Below are 24,761 nucleotides of genomic sequence, written 5' to 3'. Positions count from 1 at the left end.
CATAAGCAAGGGGAGGGATTCAAACAAGGCATGTGTTCCAGGGGAGCAGGAATCTCAGGGGGACCATCTTAGAATTCTGTCTGCCACAATTTTTTTGGCTTTTTCAGTTCACACAGCATTTGGTGTCCTAGGAACTTCCACAGCAGTTATTATTCGTACTCAAGGGAAGAAGGCGCAAGAAGTAGGCGGCTGTTGCCCTCAACCTGTTCATTCAGGTAAGCCACAATCTATCATTTTTTGGCAATTTAATTTGGTCATCTATTCAGTTTCAAGAACCTAATTTAGGTTGTCCAGATTCATAAGAGACTGGTCAGTAAGTCAGCAGGGCATTACTACTTTTTGGCACAAAGTATAGTTGCCAGGCAGATATAACAGTTGTGTTGGCTGCGGACACTGTAGAAAGTACTTAACGACAGTTTTGGAATGAGAGAGAGAAGGGTTCAGTATGGTCAAGTCCCTAAACCAAGCATAGCCTCAGTTTCTTCATCTTTAAAATGGGGGTCATTTTCATCATCCCCACAGCACAATTTTTGAGGAATAAATGAGATAACTTGTGTCAAAGCCTTAACACAGAGTCTGGTACCTGATAAGCTTGCAACAAGCAGTAGCTGCTATTATCTTTATCCTCCTCAACAGGCATAGCCAAAGCAAGATAAATACTTGTTGCTATAACACAGTTGAAGGAAGGCAGCTTGGGAAGCTGTCCAGGTTTTGTCCCAACGGGGGATCCAGGACTGAAGAAAACAAGCTCACCAGTGTGTCACTAAGCCACTCTGGGCTATCATTTTTGAGTCTGTTAAACTGAGATAACCCTCCCCTCTCCATTCCCTTACTGAGGAAGTTTGTGGCAGAAATTCAAGGCTCTCAGAAGAAACATGCCATGGGATAATAATATAGTGATAAATACTTTGCATCTATGACTCTTGTTTCCTCCCAGAGCATAAAGGTATTCTTGCAGCTCTCACTTACATGTCTTGGTAACAGAACCTTCCTGAGCAATCTGCCTTTTCATTACTTTATAGCTGTGATTTGATTATTTATTCATTTAGACTCTGCTACAGACTGCTTCATACCGCTGAGCAGCCAGTAATCAATTAACGCTCAATTTTCCTGTTGTCACACCTGTATGTTGGAATGATCATAGTTTTCCTGCCCTGCACCTCTGAAATCTCAGGAGTATTCCTGGAATCTTGAAGGCTCACTACTTGCCAAATATTTTCTAACACAAAGTTTCATGCATTCTTAGCCAAATATGATACATCTTAGGATGCTCTTTTATAATTGATTTGCAAGGATTTACTCTGAACACAGATGTGACTCATTTGAATCCATGCAACATGCTGTTTTGGTTTGGGATGAGAAAATCATACTTTCTCAGATTCATTGTATGTCAAATGTCAATATTCAAGTTTCCAGTAACATTGACATGACCAGCAAAAGAAAATGGCTGGATATAAAGAAAATGGGAAGGTATTTTCATATCTATGATTCAGATATAAATACTCTAAAAAGGAATAATTATTTATTGTAAATAAACTCACTATGAGTTGGTAGATTAGAATCTCTATATTATGAGTAAAGTTCATAAAATCAAATTATTTGCTGAAATTATGTAGAGGAAATAGCCCAAATAAGCACAAAGAATAATATTGATAAAATAATCCTGTAAATAAATCACACTGCCAAAAAAATTTATGTAGACCAGAGGTGGAAAATATGGTATAGCTCACTGCCTAGTTTGATAAATAAAGATTTACTGGATCACTACCATGCCCAAATTGTCTACATATTATCTATAATTGTTTTCACACTACAACTGGAGAGTTGAGCACATGTGACAGAGACCATATGGCCCACGGAACCTAAAATATTTGGTTTTGGGCCAATTAAGTTGCTAAAGGTAACATTCTTATTAAATTACCTTTTTAAAGACAATTAAATACAAAATACATATGGAAAATTGCTGTGTCTATATTTAAGTCACAATAGAATCAATTAAGATAGAAAGTGTGTCAAGAGTGGACAGTGTACCTAACAATAGAGTCTCAAAATACATGAAGCAAGAACTAACAAAATTGAAGGAAGAAATAGATTATTCAACATTAGCAGTTGAAGACTTCAGCATTCTACTTTCCGTAATAGATAGAAAAACTAGACAGAAAATAAATAAGGAAACAGAAAACTGGAATAACACTATGTTTCAATGGACTTAGTGTATATCTATAGAATACTACAGCTCATAACAGCTGAATACACATTCTTCTCAAGTGCACATCAAACATCCCCCAGTATAGATTGTATGTTTGGCAATAAAATAAGTCTTAATAAATGTAAAAGAATTTAAATCACACAGTGGAATAAAATGGAATATTGGAATTTTATTCCACAATGGAATAAAATTACAAATCAATAATGAGGGAAATTCACAAATACATGGACATTAAACAGTATACTTCTAAATACCCAAAAGATTTTCAAAAATCACAGGGGAAATTAGAAAATGCTTTGAGATAAATGAAGATAAAAACACAGCATACCAAAACTTATGGGCTGTAACTAGTGTAGTGTTTAGAGGGAAATTTATAGTTGCAAATACCTATATTAAAAGAAAAGAAAGCTCTAAAATCAATAAACTAAACTTACACCTCAAGATACTAGAAGAAAAATCAAACTAAACCCAGTGTTCAAAAGGAAAAAAATCATGATTAGAGCTAAAATAAATGAAGTGCAAAATGAAAAACACATATAGTAAGTCAACAAAATAGAAAATTGATTTTTTTAAAAGATCAACATTGAAAAACATTTAGCTAGATTGACCAAGAAAAAAAGATTCAAATTATTGAAATCATAAATAAAGGAGAGAACATTACTATAAAATTTTTAGAAATAAAAAAGATAAGGGACTTTATCAAACTTTTTGTTTTGATATCATCTCATTTGTCTATTTTTGCTTTTTTTGCCTATGCTTTTGAGGTATTCTTCATAATGTATGTGGCCAGACCAATGATCTGAAGTATTTTCCTAATGTTTTACTCTAACAGTTAAGGCTCTAATCCATTTGTGTGGGTTTGTTGTTGTTGTTGTTGTTGTTGTTTGTATATGGTGAGTAATAGGAGTCTGGTGTCATTTTTCTACATATGAATGTCCAGTTTTCCCAGCATGACTTATTGAAGAAACTGTCCCTTCCCCTCAACGAATAGTCTTAGTACCTTTGTCAACAATTGGTTGGCTGTAAATATGTGGATTTATTTATGGGTTCTCTATTCTGTGACACTGGTCTATGTGTCTGTTTTTCTGCCATGTCAAAAAACCAACTATTTGTTTTGTTTTTTAGATTCAATGGTTATATGTGCATGTTTGTTGCTAAGGTATATTGCATTATGGTGAGATCTGAACTTGTGTTGAACCTGTCACCCCAGGTAGTGAGCATGGTACCCCATAGTTGGTTTTTCAACCCTTACCCCTACCCACTTTAGGAATCCCCAGTGTCTGTTTTATCCAACCTTATACCTGTATGTACCCAGTACTTAAATCCCACATGTGAGAACATGTAATATTCAGTTTTCTCTCTCTGTGATAATTCATTTAGAATGATGACCTCCAACTCTATCCATGATGGTGCAAAGGACACGATTTTGTTGTTTTTTATGGCTGAGTAGTATTTTATGGTGTATATGTGCCACATTTTCCTTTTTCAGTCTGCTATTGATGGGTACCTGGGTTGGTTGCATGTTTTTGCTATTGAAAATAGTGCTGTGATAAACATACAAGTATAGACGTCTTTTTGGTAGAATGATTTTTACTCTTTTGGGTATATACCCAGGAACAGGATTGCTGAGTTCAATGTTAAGTCTATTTTTGGTTCTTTGGGAAATCTCCAAACTGCTTTCCACAGTGGTTAAACTAACTTACATTTCCACCAACAGTGTAGAAGTGTTCCCTTTTCTCTACAACTTCACCAACATCTGTTGTTTTTTGACTTTTTGATAAAGGCCATTCTCATGTGTGAGATGGTACCTCACTGTGTGGTTTTTGATTTGCATCTCTGATGATTAGTGATGTTGAACATTTTTTCATGTTCGTTGTATGTCTTCCTTTGAAAAGTGTCTGTTTATGTTTTTTCTTCATGTTAGTGGCTTTTTTCTGCCAATTCATTTGAGTTCCTTATAGATTCTGGATATTCTTTGTCAGATGTATAGCTGCAAATATTTTCTCCCGTTCTGTGAGGTGTCTATTTATTCTGTTGATGGTTTCTTTTGTTGAGCAGAAGCTCTTTAGTTTAATTAGGTCCCACTTGTCAATTCTGATTTTTCCGACATTTGCTTTTGAGGACAATGTTCAGGAGAGTGTTTCCTACCAGTAGTTTTATAGTTTAGGGTTATATGTCTAAATGATTAATCTATCTCAAGTTAATTTTGTATATATGAGAAGTAAGGATCCAGCTTCATTCTTTCCCCAGCACCATTTGTTAAATAGGATGTCCTTTCCCCAGTATTTGTTTCTGTCTACTTTGTAAAAATGAGTTGTAGGTCAGTACTTTTACTTCTGAGTTCTCCATTACGTTCCATTGGTCTATTTGTCGATTTTTGTACTAGTACCATGCTGTTGTGGTTACTGTAGGCTTGTAGTAAAGTTTGAATTCTGGCAATGTGATGCTTCCTGCTTCATTCTTTTTGCTTAGGATCACTTTGGCTATTTGGGCTCTTTTTTGCTTCTGAATGAATTTGAGTATTGTTTTTTTCTAGATCTGTGAAAAATGCTGGATGTGATAGGGATTGGACTGAATCTGTAGATTGCGTTAAACCATGTGGACATTTTTTAATGACATTGATTCTTCCAATCTATGAGCATGGAATATTTTTTCATTTGTTTGGTCATCCTTGATTTCTTTCATCAGTGTTTTGTAGTTCTTATTATAGAGATCTTTCACTTCTTTAGTTAGATGGATTTCAAGATATTTTATTTTGTGTGTGTGGCTATTTAGTGGGGGGGAATCGGAGTGTCACTCTGTTGCCCAGGCTGGAGTGCAGTGGCACCATTACAACTCACCACAGACTCAACCTCCTTCTGTCTCAGGCTCCCGAGTAGCTGGGACTACAGGTGTGCACCACCACATCCAGTTAATTTTATTTATTTATTTTTGTGGAGATGAGGTTTTGCTATGTTACCCAGACTAGTCTCAAACTCCTGGGCTCAAGCAATCCTCTGGCCTAAGCCTCCCCAAATGCTGGGATTACAGACATGAGTCACCACACCCAGCCTGTGTGTGGTTACTGTAAATGAATTGCATTCTTGAGTTGGTTCTCAGTTTTAATGCTGTTGGTATATAGAAATGCAACTGATTTTTGAGCATTGATTTTGTATCCCAAGACTTTATTGAAGTTTTTTATGAGTGCTGGGAGTCTTTTGGTGGAAATTTTAGTGTTTTCTAGCTATAGAATCATAACATCTGTGAAGGGAGATAATTTAACTTCCTTTTGTCCTATATGGTCACCCCTTTTTTTCTCTCTCTCTCTCTTATCTGATAGCTCTGGCTAGGATTTCCAGTACTAAGTTAAATAGGAGTGATGAAAGTAGATACCCTTGTCTTGTTCCAATTCTTAGGGAGAATACTTCCAATTTCTGCCCATTAAGTATGATGTTGAATGTGGGTTTGTCATAGATGGTTCTTATTATTTTAAGGAATGTGCCTGCAATATCTACATGGTTGAGGGTTTTTTGTTTGTTTTATCATGAAGGGATGTTGAATTTTATCAAATGCTTTTTTTTTTGCATCTATTAATTTAAAACATGTGGTCCTTGTTTTTACTTTTGTTTATGTGGTGGATTATATTTATTGATTTGTATATTTTGAACCAGACTTGTATTGCAGGAATAAAGCCCACTTGATCACAATGAATAATCTTTTTGATGTGCTGCTATATATGGTTTGCTAGTATTTTGTTAAGGTTTTTTTTGTTTATCAGGGATATTGGTATGTAGTTTTCTTTCTTTGCTGTGTCTTTGCCATTTTTTGGTATCTGGATAATATTGTCTTTATAGAATGAGTTAGAGAGGAGTCCTTTCTTCTTGATTATTTGAAATACCTTCTGTAGGATTGGCACCAGCTCTTTCTTGTACATTTGGTAGAATTCAACTGTGAATCCACCTGTTCTAGGGCTTTTTTTGGTAGTAGGTTCTTTATTACAGATTCAATTTATGACTCTTTATCAGTCTGTTCATAGTTTTGGTTTCTTTCTTTTTCAATCTAGGGAGGTTGTGTGTTTCCAGGAATTTATCAATTTCCTCTAGATTTTCTAATTTTCAAGCATATAGATTTTATAGTAATCTTTTGCATTTCTTCAGAATAGTTTGTAACGTTGCCTTTTTTGGTTTTCTGATTTTATTTATTTCTCTCTCTCTCTCTCTCTCTCTCTCTCTCTCTCTCTCTCTCTCTCTTCTTTTTTTGGTTAATCTTGCCAGGGATCTCATTTGTCAGTCTTGTTTATTTTTTCAGGGAACAAGATTTTTGACTCATTGATCCTTTGTATGACTTTTTTGGATATGTTTTCTTTGATGTTTCATTTAGTGTTGCTTTTACTTTGGTTATTTCTTTTCTTTGTTTAGCTTGGTGTTTAGTTCTTTTTTTTTCTAAGTTCCATTAGATTAGACATTAGGTTGTTTATCTGAACTCTTTCTACTTTCTTGGTGTGGCTATAAACTAGATTTGGTCTCTTTTCTCTCATCACTGCTTTTATAACAGCCCAGATATCTGGGTACATTGTGTCTTTATTTTCATTTGTTTCAAAGATTTTGTTTATTTCTGTCTTGATTTCATTGCTTACCCCAGAATCATTCAGGAGTAAGTTGTTCAATTTTCCTGTATCTGTATATTTTTGAAGGTTCTCCTTAGTAATAATTTCTATTCATTCCACTATGCTCAGAGAAGAGCTTGGTATGATTTTGATTTTGTAGAATTTATTCAAGTTTGATTTATGACCAAGTATATGGTCAATTTTATATTACATTCCATATGCAAATGAAAAGAATATATATTCTGTGGTTGTTGGGAGAAGTGTTCTGTTGATGTCTGTTAGATCTAATTGTTCAAGTGTCATATTCAAGTCCAGGATTTCTTTATTAGTTTTCTGCCTCAATGATTTGTTAAGCTGTTAATGGGATGTTGAAATTCCCCACTATTATGGTGTGGTTGGCTATGTCCTCTCTTAGGTTAAGTAGCAGTTGTTTTATAAATCTGGGTCTTCCTATATTAGGTACATATATATTTAAGATACGTATTTCTTCTTGTTGAATTGAGCCTTTCATCATGTAGAGCCCCTCATTGAGCTTTTTTACCCTGACTGGTTTAAAGTCTGTTTTATCTGGTATACAAATAGTGACTCATTTCCGTGGAAGATCTTTCTCCAACACTTTACCTTAAGCCTATGGGTTCCTTTAGAAGTGAGATGGGTCTCCTAAAGACAGCAGAAGGGTAGATCATTTTTTAAATTCCAATTTGCTACTCTGTGCCTTTAAGTGGAGCATTTGGACTAGTAACATTCAAGTTAGCTATTATTTGTGAGGGTTTTTTTCCCTGTCATATCATTGCTAAGAAGTTGCATTATGTTCTCAGCTTTGTGGTTGATTCGTATGGTCTGTAAGCTATATGTTTACATGTGCTTTTGTTTTAGGTGCTATCATTCTTTTGTTTCCTTGTTTACAATTATCTTAAGCATCTCTTGTAGGGTTAGTCTGGAGGTGACAAATTCCCTTAGCACTTGCTTGTCTGGGAAGGTCTCTATTTGTCCTTTCTTTATGAAGCTTAGCTTGGCAGGATAAGAAATCTTTGGCTGGCATTGCTTTTATTTAAGAATGCTTAAAAATGGACCCCCAGTCTCTTCTGCCTTATAAGGTTTCTGTTGAGAGGTATACTGTTATTCTAATGGGACTCCCTTGGTAAGTGGTGAACTGTTCCTCCTCTATAGCTGCCTTTAAGATTGGTTTCTTAAGCCGGGCTCAGTGGCTCAGCCTGTAATCCCGCGCCTTTGGGAGGCTGAGGTGAGTGGATTGCCTGAGCCCAAGGGTTCGAGACCCGCCTGGGCAGAGAGACCTCATCTCTACAATAAATCACAAAATCAGCCGGGCATGGTAGCACATGCCTGTAATTTCGGCTACTTGGAAGGCTGAGGCGGAAGGATCACTGGAGCCCAGCAGGTCGAGGCTGCGGTTGCCGGAGCGGCCACTGCACTCCAGTCTGGGTGACAGAGTGAGACTCCAACTCAAAAAAAAAAAAAAGAAAAAAGATTGTTTTCTTTCATGCTGACCTTGACCTTCATGACTATGTGCCTTGGGTATGATTATCTCATATAGTACTTCACAGGAGTTCTCTGAATTTCTTATATATGCATGATAGCCTCTCTAGCAAGATAGGAGATTTTTTCCTCTTAGGTTGTATCTTGAAAAACTTGTTTTAAGTTGCTTTCATTTTCCCTTTGTTTTTCAGGAATATTGATCAAATGTAGATTCGGTCTCTTTACATTGTTTTGCCTCTTGAAAGCTTTGTCTAGTTTTTAAATTTATTTTCTTTATTTTTGTCTGATTGCATTAATTCAAAGGATTGGTCTTCAGGCTCTGAAATTCTTTCTTCTGCCTGGTCAAGTCTGTTGTTAAGCCTTGCAATTGTGTTTTGAAATTCCTGAAGCAAATTCTTCAATTACAGAAGTTCAGTTTGGTTCTTTCTTAGGATGGCCATGTCAGCTTTTACTTTTGGGGCAGTATTGTGGCCTGTTTGGTTGGGGTATCCACTTTCTCTTGGATCTCATTGAGTTCCTTTGTCATCCGTATTTTTAATTCTATATCTGTCATTAGAGACAATTCATTCTGTTGAGGATCCATTGTTCAGGAGCTGGCAGGATCCTTTGTGGGTGCTGAAACAGTCTAGCTTTTGGTATTGGTGATGTTCTTGCACTAATTCTTTCTCATCTGTGCAGTTTTTATTTTATTAATTTTTAAAATTTTGCTACAATGTGGCTTTTTTAAGTTTTCTAATTTTTTTTCCTTTATAGATATATCTGCGATGTATGTTGTGTATGGTCAATTGGCTTTGTTTAGTGCCCTGGCTTGTCATTCTCTTTCAGATCCACAGGTAGTAGGGGCAGAGGCAGCATTGTGGTGTTATGTGGGTGGGAGGCTAACAATGACCTCTGGAGGTTGTGTCTTCAGGAAAGCACAGAGCCACAACTGCAGTGTTCATGTGAGTAAGGCAGCTGTACAGTACCAGAAGGCCCTGCCTGGTAGAAAGCTGTGGGGCAAGTGTCTGTGGCATCAGTCCTGTGGGTGTGCCTTTACTCCCTTCCTGACTTACAGATGGCAAGAATGGAGGTGGTTGTGCTGGTTGGGAGCTGCCCTCCCTCCTCATTCCCTCTCTGTTCCACATGTGGAAGAGGTAGAAGTAGAGTTGGTTGCAGCTCGGAGGAGCCTGTATTCAGCCACTTAAGTATTCAGGTGGAGGTTGGGCAGCTTTTCTCCACATGGTTAGAAGTCTAGAAGTCTGTGGTATCAGTCCTGGATACTTGGATTCTCCCTGTCTCTCCACTCCCTTTCTTTTTTTGTTTTTTGGGAGGGGTTTTGTTTTGTTTTTGTTGAGTTGGAGTCTCATTCCATCACCCAGGCTGAAGTCCAGTGGCTCACTCACAGGCACCCTAGCATCGAACTGCTGGGCTCCAGCGATCCTTCCGCCTCAGGCTTCCAAGTAGCCAGAACTATAGGTGCGCTCTACCATGCCTGGCTAACTTTTGATTTATTGTAGAGATGCAGTCTCACCAAGTTGTCTGGGCTAGGCTTGAACCCACAGTCTCAGGTAATCCACTTGCCTCACTACCCAAAGTGCTGGAATAACAGGCTGAGCCAGTGAGCCCACTTCCACTCCCTTTCTAAACCGCAGGCAGCTGGGGCCCTACCAGACTGGGAATCACAGAGGTGTCCTTTCTCCACCCACATGTAGACAGGCCAGAGGCAGCAGTGACATTAGCTGGGAGAAGCCTGGCAGCAATGACATCCAAGTATTAAAGCCGAGGTGGGGTGGCTTTCCTCCACCTGAACAGAAGCCTCAGGTAATGGGGTATGTGATGTTAGTCCCGTGAATGCACAAACCTACTCCTTCTCTCTGCTCCCTCCCCTAAGCTGTGGTCAGCAGAGACCCACTAGGTTGGAAGTCTTGGAGTAACTCTGCCTCTCTGTTCCTTTTCTGTCCCATGCAGTAGGAGGCACAGTGGTGACAGGTGCTATAGGAGGCCTATCTACTGCCTCCACAAGCTGGTGGCCTCCTGGGGTCAAGCTGAGGCTTCAGCCTTCATTTTGGCTCAGGGTAGATGTGGTAGGAGGCCTGCCCCCCAAGCTAGAGAAATGCCCTTGGTGGGGAGCAGCAGGATGGGAGATACCCATGTGGTGCAATGTGTGGGTGTGGTGTCTGTCCTAGGAGGACTTTCTTTGGCAAGGTGGCAGCAGCCATGCCTGAGAAGCTTCTGGGTTCCAAATGGACTTGAGTGGAGCCTCTATCCAGACTTCTGCAAGCTTCCTACAATTGACTGGAGGGGGCTGGAGGGGTACTCTCCCATGGCTAGGGTTTCAGTGGTCTGTGTGTGAAATCCCAGAGGATTTTCTCAGACATTCTCCCCTTCCTTTCATGAAGAATCCTCTCCTGGTTCCGCACTGGAGCCAGATCTATAGGCAGCTGGGACTTGGTCTCCTCCACTCTCAATAGTCCCAGACACTTTTCTGATAAAATTGAGTGTGGTCTCCCAGTCGGTTTCCTGAAGAGCAAATATTTACTTACTATCTCAGACCTTCTCTAGTAGAGAGGCGCTCACTAGCAGCTTTCAGTTATCATTTGGTTGGTAGTTCTGCTCTATTCTTTATTATTTCTTTCCTTCTAATTTTGGGTTTGAATTGTTCTCGCTCTTCCAGTTTTTTGAGATGCATCATTAGGCTGTGTATTTGAAATCTTTCTACTTTTTGATGTAGGCACTTATTGCTATATACTTTCCTTTTAGAATTTTTTTTTTTTTTTGAGTTGGAGTCTCACTCTGTCACCCTTACATCCCACAGGTTTTGGCATGTTGTGTTTGCATTGTCATTTGTTTCAAGACATTTTTATAATTTCCTACTTAATTTCTTTATTGACCAATTGGTCACTCAGGAGCATGTTGTTTAATTTCTATATTTGTACAGTTTCCAAAGTTTCTCTTGTTATTGATTTCTAGTTTTATTCCATTCTGCTCAGAAAAATTGTTTAATATGATTTCAATTATTTTAGATTTGTTCAGACTTGTTTTGTGACCTAACATGTGGTCTCTCTTGGAGAAGTTTCCATGTGCTGATGAAAAGAATGTATAATCTTTGAATGAAATGTTCTGTAAATATCAGTTAGATCCATTTGATTTAAAGTGCAGTTTAAGTCCAAAGCTTCCTTCTTGATTTTCTGTCTAAATGATCTGTCCATTGCTGAGAGTGGGGTGATAAAGTCCCCTACTATTAATGTATTGCAGTCTATCTCTCCCTTTACATTTAGTAATATTTGCTTTAATATATCTAAGTGCTCTGGTATTAGGTATATATATAATTGCAATTGTTATATTCTCTTGCTAAGTTGATCTCTTTATTATTATATGATAACGACCTTCTTTTTTGCTTTTCTTCAGTTTTTGACTTTAAAAACTGCCTTGAGTGATATAAAGTATTGCTATTCCTATTCACTTTGGTTTCCCGTCACGTGGAGTATCTTCTTCCATCCCTTCACTTTCAATCTATACAAGTGAAGTGAGTTTCCTGTAGGCAGCATATAGTTGGTCATGTTTTTTAATCCATTCAATTAATCCATATCTTTTAAGTGAGAAATTTGATCCATTTACATTCAAAGTTATTACTAATAGGTGAAAACTTTTTCCTATCATTTTGTTAATTGTTTTATGGTGGTTTATCCTTTGTTTCTGACAAAGGATAACTTACATACTGTTGGTGCGAATGTAAGTTAGTACAGTCATTATGAAAAGAGTATGGAGGTTCCTTGTGTGATAGAGTAATCCTACTACTGGTTATATATTCAAAGGAAATGAAGTCAGTATGTAAAAAAGTTATCTCCACTTCCATGCTTATTACAACACTATTAACAATAACAGCTCTATCCCATCTTGCAAGATGGCAAGAAAAAAAGTTGAGAGGTCAGATACTAAGGAGAAGAAATCTAAAGCCAAGAAGGCTGATGCTGGTGGCAAGGCAAAAAAAAAAGGGTAAACTCAAGGCTAAAAAGCCCAAGAAGGGGAAGCCCACTGCAGCCAAAATTCTGCCCTCATCAGAGGAATTGGAAGATATTCCCAATCTGCTATGTATTCTAGAAAGGCCTCGTACAAGAAGATGTACTAGGCAGCTAAATCCAAGGTTGAAAAGAAAAAAAGGAGGAGGTTCTTGCAACCATTACAGAACTAGTTGGTGGTACCAAGAATGATGGTACCCAAGTGATTAAACTTCACAAAATGCCTAGATATTATCCCACTGGAGATGTGTCTTAAAAGCTGGTAGGACACAGCAAAAGCCCATCAGCCAGTATGTGAGAAAACTGCAAGCTAGCATCACTCCTGAGACAATCCTGATCATCCTCACTGAATGCCACAGAGGCAAGCAGGTGGTTATCCTGAAGTAGCTGGGCAATGGCTTATTACTTGTGACTGGACCTCTGAACCTCAAGTGAATTTCTCTGTGAAGAACACACCAGAAATTTGTCATCACCACCTCCACAAAAATTGGTATGAGCAATGTGACAATCCTCAAACATCCTACTGATGCTTACTTCAAGAAGAAGCAGCTGTGGAAGTCCAGGTACCAGGAAGGTGAGATCTTTGACACTGAAAAAGGGAAATACAGGATTACCAAGTAATGCAAGATTGATCAGAAAGCTATGGACTCGCAAATCTTACCAAAAATCAGAACTATTTCTCAGCTCCAGGGCAACCTGCAATCTTTGATTGCCCTAATGAATGCCACTTATCTTCACAAATTAGTGTTCTAAGTTTTTTAAAAATATCCCAATAAAATAACTGATAAATTTTTTTAAAAACCAATACAAAGACATGGAATCAACCTCAGTGTCTATCAACAGATAAATGGATAAACAAATTGTGGTAACATATACAATGGTATGTTATTCAATATAAGAAAGAATAAAATCCTATAATGTGCAGCAACATGGGTCAACCTAGAAGGCATCGTGTTAAGTAAAATACACCAGGCATAGAATGTCAAATACCACATGATCTTATTCATGTGGGATCTTAAAAAGTTGATGTTATAGAAGTAGAAAATAGAAAGGTAATTACCAGAGGCTGGGGAGGGGAGGTTAATGGGGAATGAGGAGATATTGGTCAACAAGCACAAAGTTACAGTTAGGAGGAATACATTTTGGTATTCTATTGCACAGTAGGATGACATGGTTAATATTGTATTATATATTTCAAAATAGCTATCAGAGAGCATTTTGAGTGTTTTTAATCACACACAAAAATAAATATTTGAGGTGATGGATATACTAAATGTCCTGATTTTATCATTACACAATATCTACATGTATCAAAACATCACACCATATCCCAATACAATGTGTCAATTAAAAATAAAATAAAACCAAAAAAAAGAAAACAAAAATGGGTGTAAATTTTGGTGACATTTAATTAGGCAATGTTTTCTTAAATACGACCTATAAAGCACAAACAACAAAAGAAAAAAATAAACTGAACTTTACCAAAATTTAAAATTTTACACATCAAAGGACAAGATCAAGGAAATGCAAAGATAATCCATAAAATAAAAGATGATATTTACAAATCATATATCTGATAAGAGTCTCATATCTAAAACAATAAAAAGACATATAACCAAATTTTAAAATGGACAAAGTATTTGAATGGACATTTATCCAAAGAACATAGACAAATGGCCAGTAAGCATATGAAAATATGCTCACATCCTTAATCATTAGGGAAATGCAAGTAAAATCACTGAGATACACTTCACACTTATTAGGATGGCTACAATTAGAATTGAAAATGAAGATGTGGAGAAATCAGAGCCCTCATACGTTGCTAGTGAGAATGTAAAATGGTGTAGACAATTTAGAAAATACCTTGACAACTCCTCAAAAAGTTGAAAATAGAATTACCATATGACTTTGCAGTTCCACTATTAGGTATATGCCCAAGAGCACTGAAAACATACGTCCACACAAAAATCTGTACACAGTATTCACAGCAGCATTATTTATCATAGTCAAAAAGTGAAAACAACCCAAATCTCTACCAACTGATGAACAAAATCAGGAATAGCTATACAATAAAGTATTAATCAGTCATAAAAAGAATGAAGTACTGACATTTCATTCAGCTGCAACATGGATGAACCAAAACAATTTTGCTAAGTGAAAGAAGCCAGATTCCATTTCTATAATATGCAAATTTATGGAGACAGAAAGTATATTAATGAGTATCTGTGGATGTGGAATGACTCTGAATAGGCAGGTAGATTCATCCTACGATGACAAAAATGTTCTGGAATTAGATAGTAGTGGGGTTACAGAAAAATTTTAATATACTAAAAAATCACTGAATTATATACACTAAAAGGGTGAATTTTATGGTATGTGAACTATATCACAGTAGTATGGAAAAAAAGGGGGGGGTGGAAATCGTTGTTTATGAGACCCAAGGCCTTGCTATCCACTTGTCCAATACAGAATCATTTTCTAAAATTTGCTGTGTTTTCCCCTTTCTCCTAAATATTTTTATTTTATTTTTTATTTTTAACTTTTAATTTTTTTTATTTTAAAGATGTGGGGTACAATTCAGGGTTAGGTATACAAATGTTCATTATGTGGGAACTCTTGTTAATGAGGTATACCCCCACCCCATTAGCAGTTTCCCACTAATGCCAATCCTTTTCTTATAGTATTATGAAAATTGTTCAAGGTCCACTTATGAGTGAGAACATGTGGTACTCAGTTCTTTGTTTCTGTGATAGATTACTGAATATTATAGACTCTAAGCCCATCCAGGTTGCTGTGAAGTTCATGATTTTGTCCTTCTTTATTCCTAAACATTTTTCTTCATGACTATCCACCAGGCAACAGGTAAAAATGTCTACTCCTAGGAATGTGGAATACATATGCTTTTCCTTATTTATCTCACTAAATACAAATTAAAACCTAAGCAAATATAAGAAAAGTTTAAAAAGAAGAAGACAGGCTCACTAGGGAGCTCAGGATATAGGGAACAACATGGTAGTGAGTCCCTTGGGTTTGCTTTCTGCCTCATGTATCTCAGACTCGGTACTGGAGAAACTGACAGCCCAGAAACAATCAGTGGTCACAAACAGGGGACTCTATAGGCTGATGTGGTCTCACTAGAGAAGTCTACCAAACTTTTAAAGAAGAATTAACACCAACTGATAAACAATCTCTCCCAGAAAACAGCATAGGAAGGGCCACTTCCCAGTTCATTTTATGAAGCTAATGTTTACTCATACTAAACCAGACAAAGATAATACAAAAAAGGGAAATCACACACCGATATCCCTAATGAACAAAATATTTACAAATAGAATCCAGTAATATATAAAAAGAAATATATGACATGACAAAGTGGGTTTATGTTGAGGATGCAAAAGTTCATAGAATGTTCAGTCAGGTTTGCTGGCTCATGCCTGTAATCCCAACATTTTAGAAGGCTGAGGCAAGAGGATTGCTTGGGGCAGAGCAAGATCTGTCTCTACATAAAAATTTAAAAATTAGCCAGGCATGGTAGCTCATGCCTGCCCTCCATATGTATATATTTTTTCAAATATCAATTCATATGAATCTCCCTACTAAGAGATTAAAGAAGAAACATGACAAGATGCCATTAATCATTGCAGGAAAAAATATTTGACTATTCCTAATTTTTAAAAGTCTCAGAAGAGTAAAAATAGAGATCATGATAAAGAGCACCTACAAAGAACATACAGCTCATATTCTACTTAATGGTGAAAGACTAAGTGTTCTCCCCCTAGATCAAAAACAAGGTAAGGATGACTGCTCTCACCATTCTTATTCAACATGATACTGGAAGTTTTAGCCAGTGCAATACTGAAAGAAAAAAAAGGCACACACATCAGAAAGGATGAAATAAAACTACCCTTTTTTTCCTGTGTTCTACAAAGAATGTCTCAAGGAATCCACACAAAAAAACAAAAAAAGAAAAAAACTTTTAGAACTTTTGAGTTCAGTAAAGTCTCAAGATATAAAATCAACATAAAAAATCAATTGTATTTTGCATACTAACAATGAGTACATTAAAATGAAATGAAAAGCAAAATACCACTTACAATTATTCCAAAAACATGAAATAGGTGTAAATTTATGCAAATCTGTATAAAATTTACATACTGAAAACTACACAACGCAGATTAAAGAAACCAAATAATCTAATTAAATAGAGAAATATTGCATGTTCATGGATTGAGAGACTCAATTTAGTAAAGATTGATTATCTGAAAATTACTTTAAGATTGGTTAACCTAAAAAGGTATAACAATTGCTATCAAAATCCCAACAATATTTTTTATAGACATAGGCAAGACTCTTCTAAAATTTACTTGGAAAGACAAAGGCACTAGAATAGCCAAGATAATTCTAAAAAATAGAGTAAGTGGGAGGGATCACACTATCAATTTCAGGATTTGTTACATAGTAATCTTTGACTGCATCTTTGTGGACGAATAGGCACATAGATAAATGGAACAGAATAGAGAGCCTCATACAAGTATGACAAACTGACATTTGACAATGATATAAAGCAATTCAATGGAGGAAAGATAATCTTTTCAACAGATGGTACTAGAGCAATTGAACATCCATAGGCAAAAAGTGTACCTCAGTTTGAACCTCACACATTATACAAATAGATTTAAATGTAAAACTATAAAATTTACAGGAAATAGCAAGGGAGAAAATATTCAGGACCTACGACTTGATGCAGAGTCGTTAAACATGACACAAAAAAGTATGATCTACCCAAACCAAAAGAGATAAATTGGATCTCATCATAATTTATAACTTTTGCTCTGTGAAAGATCCACTTAAGAAAAGACAAGGTACAGTCTTAGTGAAAAATTGTGCAAACCACCTATCTAACAAAGGACTTATATCTAAAATAAAGAAAGAACTCAACACTCAACATTAAAAACAAGCACTGATAAAGAACTTGTGAGGATGTGGGGGAAAAGCCAGATTACACATACTTTGCTAGTGGAAAGTAAAATAATCTAGCTACACTTGAAAAGACTTGGCAATTTCTCTTTATACGATGCAACAATTGTACTCCTGGACATTTGCCTCAGAGAAATGAAAACTGTATTAGCAAAAAACCTGTACATGATTGTACATGTTTATTTTTAATAGCCAAAAACTAAAAGTCTAAATGTTCCTCAAAAGTTGAATTGCTAAACAAACTCTGTGTTCCATACCATGAACTTACTACTCAGCAATGAAAAGGAACGAACTATTGACACATGCAACTTGGACAGATCTCAAAGGCATTTTTTGAGTTTTTAAAGAAATGGAAAATCGAATTGTGGTTGTCAAAGGTTAGCAATGGTGGTGGGCAGAGGTGGCAGTGTGACTATAAAGAGCTACCATGAGGGAGAACAAAACTAAATAGTTCTGTTCCTAATATTATGCATTTACATTGTACCAATGTCAAATTCCTGGTTTTAATACTATGCTACAATTATGTAAGTTATAACCAATGAGTGATTTGAATAAAGATACAAAATATCCTCCCCTTTCTCTTTCTCTCTGTATTATCTTTGCAACTTCCTGTAATTATTTAAAAATAAAAGATTTTTAAAAATCCAAGGGAAAACCATTTATCCTTTGGGGATAGAGTTTAAACATGCTGTTTGCTGTTTTATTAACAACTCTGACTATTACTTAAACAGTCAAATTTCCTGATAATGATCTGCCTACCCTTCAAAACACCTCAGATTCTAAAGGGCAAATTATATGTTTCCTTTAGTGTCTTGGCAACTATATTTCAAATACAATTGTAGGATAGAAACAGGAAAATTAAAGTCGATGCACTGGAGTATCCTAACCTGCTATTAGATGAGCACAGAGTTATTCTGAATGATTGAATCAATATACCTGTTGAATATATCTAATTTATAAATGCATCTCTAGCAATTGATTTGTACCAAACCACAGATACCCAAAGATCAGAAGAAAACAAAAGTAAAGGAAAAAGGGAAACTTTTTTGTTTCCTAACCCTTACTATTTTTTAATGTGAACCAAAGAGCTGATATTGCTTTCACATGCTCTTGGAAAGACTAAAATGCCTCAAACATTGCAAATGATCAAATATCCAATTACATTACTATGTACTTTACCAACAAAGGCCTTACTTTGATTCAGTAAATCAACATCCACTAGGGTTCCCTCAAAGGGATGCCATAAAATGCACTAAAATGAGCTTGGTTTTAATAAGTTGTCCTTTTAACATCTATATTTTATTCAAAACAGTCATTAGAACTGATTTGATATTGCTCATGTAATACCATTTTTCTGACAAAGAGATAGCTTCAGATAGAAACTTAAAGGGAATTCTCTTTTGTTAGAAAAAGATTGTGAGAAAATAGAATGAAGATATTTCTTGAAAAAATACACTTGGCTTCAAGTTTCCTTTGGAGATCAGCTAGACAATATGTTTTCTTTCTTTTTTTTTCCTTTCAATACTTGATTTTTTAATTACTCGTCTGAACCACTACATGGAGTATAGGCCCAATTTTAAAGAATACCTTTCTGTAACCAAAAGAAACTTTGGACCAACCAAGGATATCCTGTGTTTAAAAGTCAGACCAGAAAACAGTTGTTCATCACGCATAGCTGCAAAACTTTTCCTCTGAGGCCTTTGAAATTTTCCTCTGAGGACTTCCCAGCCCCTCCATTTCGCCATGAAAAACAACTTCCTCCTATCTAATAGCATCCTGTTGGCACCCGTTTTATGCTGAGACAGCACCTTGGCAATTGGGATGATGTTCCATTAAACTCCAAGACACATATTTCCTCATTTTAGCAATCTTGCTGACTGTACTTTACATAATATCTTATTGCTAAAATCAATTAGTATCTTATCAAATTTTTAGTTAAGTAATCTCATTTAAATCTATTTACTTTCTAAGATCTCATATTCCCAGTTCTGGACAGTCTTATGTAATTACAAATTTTATTATAGCATTAGGCTCTAAATCTCCTTTGGACTTCCACTATTCTTACCCTGATAAGGCTTTATTTTTACAGTGCCATCTCTTGGGTATTTTGTTTAAGCTTTAAGGTCTTGAGAATGACTTGTAGTTGCTGACATTACTATTTACTAACAAATCTCTGAGAGAGACAAGGTAGGAACCTGACAAGTAGCACACATCCCAGCTCTAACACTATCTGTGAATTTTCAGGATGGTTTTTTAACTTTCTAAGTCTCAGTTTTTTCATATGGAAAATACTGGAGGACTAATATGTTATGCCTTACATAATAGTGGGAGCTCAATAAATATTAGCTCTCTTTCTCTTTCTAGTAATTTCTACACAATAAAGTCAAGCACGTTTCAGGCTTGCATTAAAACCTGGAATGTGGGAAATCAGAGGAAAAGGTAATAGATGAATTCTGATGTCTACACAAATCCCTTTCCAAACACTCTGATACTTGCAATATCTGGGTTGATGAGATGTATGTATGAGAGATCAAGTTGAAACAGTGGTAATCTCAGAGAGTTTTGACAGTCAAATGAAATGTCATTTCTAATGATCTAGATTGTTCTCCCTGCTCAAGAGCAATACCCCAGTCTAAGTTAGGATGACCAGGTAAGCTGAGTATCTAAAGAGAGTTTAGCTGGAGATTAAAAATAGTGGTTAAATATACTAGCCCTGTATTTCCCCTAGGAGCCTTGACTCAATACTAATTTACTGAGTGTTTATGGCAACATTATAAAACATAACTACCACAAATAACAAGAATCATTTGTGTAATTCTGGTGAGAATGTAGAGTACTGGATCTTGCACACATTGCAGGTAGGAATATAAAATGGTATAGCACCTCTAAAAAAGCTTGGCAACTTTTCTTATAAACATACATAGATTTACCATACAACCCAACGATTGTATGCCAGAGTATTTATTCTAGAGAAACAAAAACTTGCATACACTGTTGAAATGGTAGGTTTATGTCTTTTGCTGCATTTGAAAAGTTTTCAGCCATTTTTGTCAAGTATTTTTTCAGCTTCACATCCTATTTCCTCACTTTGTGGAACTCAAAGGACATGAATGTTAGATCTTTTTTAATTGTCTCACAAGTCCCTGAGGTGACTTTTTATTTATCTATTTTTTTCTCTATTGTTCAGTTTATATGTTCTCTATTGGCCTATCTTTAAGTTCACTGATTTGTTCCTATCTCATTTCACTTCTGTTATTAAAGCCTCCAATGATATATTTTTTTGAAATTTCCATTTTTAATTTTTCAATTGTAAAGTTTCAATTTGATTCTTCTTTGTACTTCAATTTTATTCCTGAATTTGTCTATTTTAAAATTTGTTTCAAGAGTGTTTGTAACTGCCTGTTGAAACATTTTTATAACAGCTGCTTTAAAATTCTTATTTTTTTAATCAGTATTTTTTATTATGATATTGTGGGGTATGGTTAAGGGTTAGGTATACAAATATGCTTCGTTCAAGTGCCCTTGTTGATAAGAGGTGTCTCCCCATTCCCAGACAGATATTTACTACTGCTAATCCCATCTCCCTTCTCCTCCCCCCCCATAAAATTCTTATTTTTTAAAAAAAAGCCAACATCTATGTCATCTCAGTACTGGCGTCTGTTAATCAAATTTTTCTCATTTGAGTTGGGATCATCTTGTTTCTTAATATAACAAGTAATTTTGGACTCTATCCCAAATATTTTTAATATCATGTTATTAGACTCTGGTTACTATGTAAATCTTCTATTATGGCAGCTAGTCAACCTGTTTAGATTCAAATGCTTGCTCAACTCACTCTTGTGGGTCATGATTCAAATGTCAATTTAGTTTTTAAATCTTCTGCAGTGCTATTCTGGCCCATCCCATTTGTATATTGCCTACATGACAGAAGTCCACTCTATAGTTTCCTAGTTGACTAGAGTGGGCAATGGAGGGCACTCCTCATTACTTCAGGATGGAGACAGACGACAGGGTTTTATGCACTGACACAGCTGGGAGAGAGGTTTCGCTTTCTTCCTGCAGAGGGTGGAGTCACAATTCCGCCTATAGGCTCCAGAGAGTAGAAGTGCTCTCTCATGACTGTGGTGGCAGTGGAGGGGTATGTATAAGAGGGTGGTGAAAGTCACCTACAGGCTCTGCATGGGAAAGACACAGCCACGATACCGAAGGGCAAGAAAATGAAAGAAAGAGTTCCATTTCCACTGCTGCAGTACCTGTCGTAGCAGAGAGTAGGTGCAGATTGTTTTCACACTGTTTACCTGAAGAACAGATATTTATTAAAGGTTTCTGTACTGTTGGGCGTGCTTTTCTCAGTTATTTGGGTAAGAGAAAGGAATTGGTTTTTGTTTGCATCTATTGATACAGCTGAGTTTCAGGTTTCTCTAGCGCCCAAGCTGGGGTATATAGGAGTTAAGAAAAAAATAAATAAAATAAAATAAACCCAGTGCCTCACTCCCAGACTGTTCCTTGAGTCTCCCAACATCCCAAGCCAACCTGCCTTTCCTCTACCTTTCATAGTCCTCTGCTAAGTAGCTGATGTATTTTATCCAGAGATTTTTGTTGCCACTTCTCAACCTTTTGGCTAGGATAAAGTGCAGAGATTTTTGTTGTGTGTAGCAGAAGGAGTAAAATATTATGCACCTTGCCCTGAACCGGAAGGAATAAAATGTAATGCACCTTACCCAGAACCGGAAGTACAGTCAACCCCTTTTAGATGGCTATTTAAGATTTTGGATTTTTTTCTTCTTATGAACAGCACCATGAATCATATTCTTGTCCATGCCATTTGGTCTCTTAATTACTTAAGATAAATTCCCGCGGGTAAATTCCTTCAAGATAAATTTTAAAGTCAAAAGGTAATATACTGTTAAGGCTCTTGATATACAATATGTATGATATAATACTATATCCTTGTAATTCTTGTTAAATATTATCCTTCTCTTTAATATTGGCCAAACTAATACATGAAAGACTGTTCAATCTCAACTATTCATCATTAGCCTTTTTGTATTTCTTTTATGAATTATTAATACCATTTGGTTTTTTTTTCTATTGATGTGTTCATCTTTTGCTTACTGGTTCATGAAAGCTTTGTATATAAGAAGAACATCACTATTTTGTCTGCCACATGGGCTATAAATACTGTTCCCAGCATGACTTTTGTTTGGTTTATGTGGTTTTGCCGTGTGTAAGGTTTTGTTTTTATGTAGTCAAATCTGCTAATTTTTACAGATATTAACCTATTAGGTAGGACTGCTTTCCAGGCCCAACTCTGAGCCTGAATTGTTCCCTCCTCTCTTCTGACCCCTTTTTGCATTTGAGGTGTTATGAGAGAAGAGAAAAACCAACATAGCTCTCTTTAAGCCAAAGAAAGATGAATGGAGTAACAAATGTGAGAGGTCTTCTAGACTAGTCTCTTTATAATCTCTCTTCTAAAATAAGAGCCCTCCAAAAACACACTCAAATCCCTCTTGACTTCACTCTCTCTGACCTCAGCCCAAATGCCTACTTTGCCAAATCAGAGCCATCTGTGCTGACTTTCTGCAGGCAAAAATTCCTTTCCCTTAGGAATATTAGACATAGCATCTTTTAAAGATCCCCTTCCCAGTTGCTACTCCTTGTCTGTGCTCTACTAGTGAATCAGGAAAGACAGTGATTGAAATAGCATATGGCAGCATCAAATACTGATTTTTCTGACTCTGACAGTTTCAAGAGTTGTCACTAAGTTTTTCTCAATCTGATACTTGGTGTTTTTTTCTCTAGTTTCTTTACTGTGGCATTAAGAATCAGTCCTCTGTCAGACATATAGCGCTCATAAATATTTAAATATTCCAAAGTACTGTCCTGATTCCTATTTCAACCCATGCCCTCACGGAGCTGACCTAAGCATTCTACTGTATTGATTTGTGTGTGAGAGAGAAACTATGGATTATTTTTGTATGTTTTCTTTTCAGTTATTGCAATGCTAAAATAGCAAGGGCATGATTTTATTTTCTATGATGTCTGTGAATGGTCTATAAAACACTGAGTGTTGAACTTAATATATGTAGCAAAGAAATAGTGAAGATGAAATTCAAAAAGAAAGCAGAGAAGTTCAGAGACCCAAACTGAACTTTTGAGAGTAGTATTTCAGATTGGGAAGTAGAAGACCAAAGTTCATTTGCTTGCTTCCATTTCTTGATCATTAATTAGTTATTCAATTAATAATTCAGAGTCCTGAACTATTTTGATAACTCCTCATTAGGAGAATCAAAGCTGATAATTAAGGGATGAATCAGAGACCTTATCCACAGAGAGCAAAGGCCCAAATGAACAGCATAAAAGATGCATCATTTTACATTCCTAGCATGTAAGTGGGCTATGAATATTGATGGCGCCAAATAGGAGAGAAAAGGACTAAAGCATGAGCTTGCAGAGCCGTGCTTTGTTCCCAGCCAAAATCAATACTAGGAAGACTGCCCAACATGCTTCAGTAACTGTTCATCAATTATTTACTGGGCTCTTTTGTTCCAAGTTTCTGTTTACAAGATTACTCTGTAACTTGAAATGATTGTTTCCTTTCACATGGCTGCTAGATGGGGCTTGAGTTTTTTATATGAAGTTGAGAGAACTGTGTTTGTGTGTGTCTTGCATACGTCATCTCAGGTTTCAGATTCAAATCAGGATAACCTGTGTTCTGCATTTTTTTTTCCCCCAGTGCTACTCCGATGACTTCTACCAGGTAGGATTATAGGCCAAGGCATTTACCTGTCCATGAAGTAAGCACAGGCATTTTCAACATCCTGCCAAATTGACAGACAAGGGCAATAGGAAGCAATGCTCCTTGACTTTTTTCTGAGTTTGTCCTTTTACTTTCTCAACATTCTAACTCACTTGGAGAAACAAGGAGAAACCAATTTGAGGTCTAGTCTTATCTGGTCCCAATTTTTTGACAGATGCATCCACTTAAATCTTAAACCCCAGTTTTGAGGCAAGACTGCCTGGTTCTGTTTTTACATGAAGTGACTACTTGGACCATAATTTGTGAAAAATGTACAACTTTATTAATAACTTATCACAGTCTGCCTTCTGTATTATCTGGTTCTGTTTCCATGGATTCGATCAAACACAAATTGAAAATATTTTGGAAAAAAAAGTATATAGTTGCATCTGTACTGAACATGTGTAGACTTTTTGTCATTATTTCCTAAACTATGCAGTAAAAACTATTTATATTGCATTTACTTGCATTAGAGTAATCTAGAGATGATTTAGACAATATGGGAGGATATGCATAGGTTATATCCAAGTACTATGCCATTTTATATCCGAGACTTGAACACTCATGGATTTTGGTATTCAATGAGAGTCCTAGAACCAAGCACCCACAGATACTGAGGGACATTTTTATTTTCTAACCGCCACACTAAGAGATTTAAGAAATGAAATTCTTGCAAAAACTCCTATGAGGTGTTTA

The 24,761-nt window shown here is 36.2% G+C and overlaps 1 pseudogene; it reads left to right on the top strand.

Moving 5' to 3' along the window:
* The first annotated feature begins 12,174 nt into the window (after positions 1 to 12,174).
* On the top strand, positions 12,175 to 13,042 carry LOC110596282 (annotated as a pseudogene).
* The last annotated feature ends 11,719 nt before the right edge of the window (positions 13,043 to 24,761 follow it).

This window comes from Carlito syrichta, unplaced genomic scaffold, assembly GCF_000164805.1.
Source record: "Carlito syrichta isolate Samal-C Ts95f unplaced genomic scaffold, Tarsius_syrichta-2.0.1 Scaffold308136, whole genome shotgun sequence".
In the NCBI taxonomy this organism is placed as follows: Eukaryota; Metazoa; Chordata; class Mammalia; order Primates; family Tarsiidae; genus Carlito; species Carlito syrichta.
This window is presented reverse-complemented; position numbering and strand designations above follow the sequence as displayed.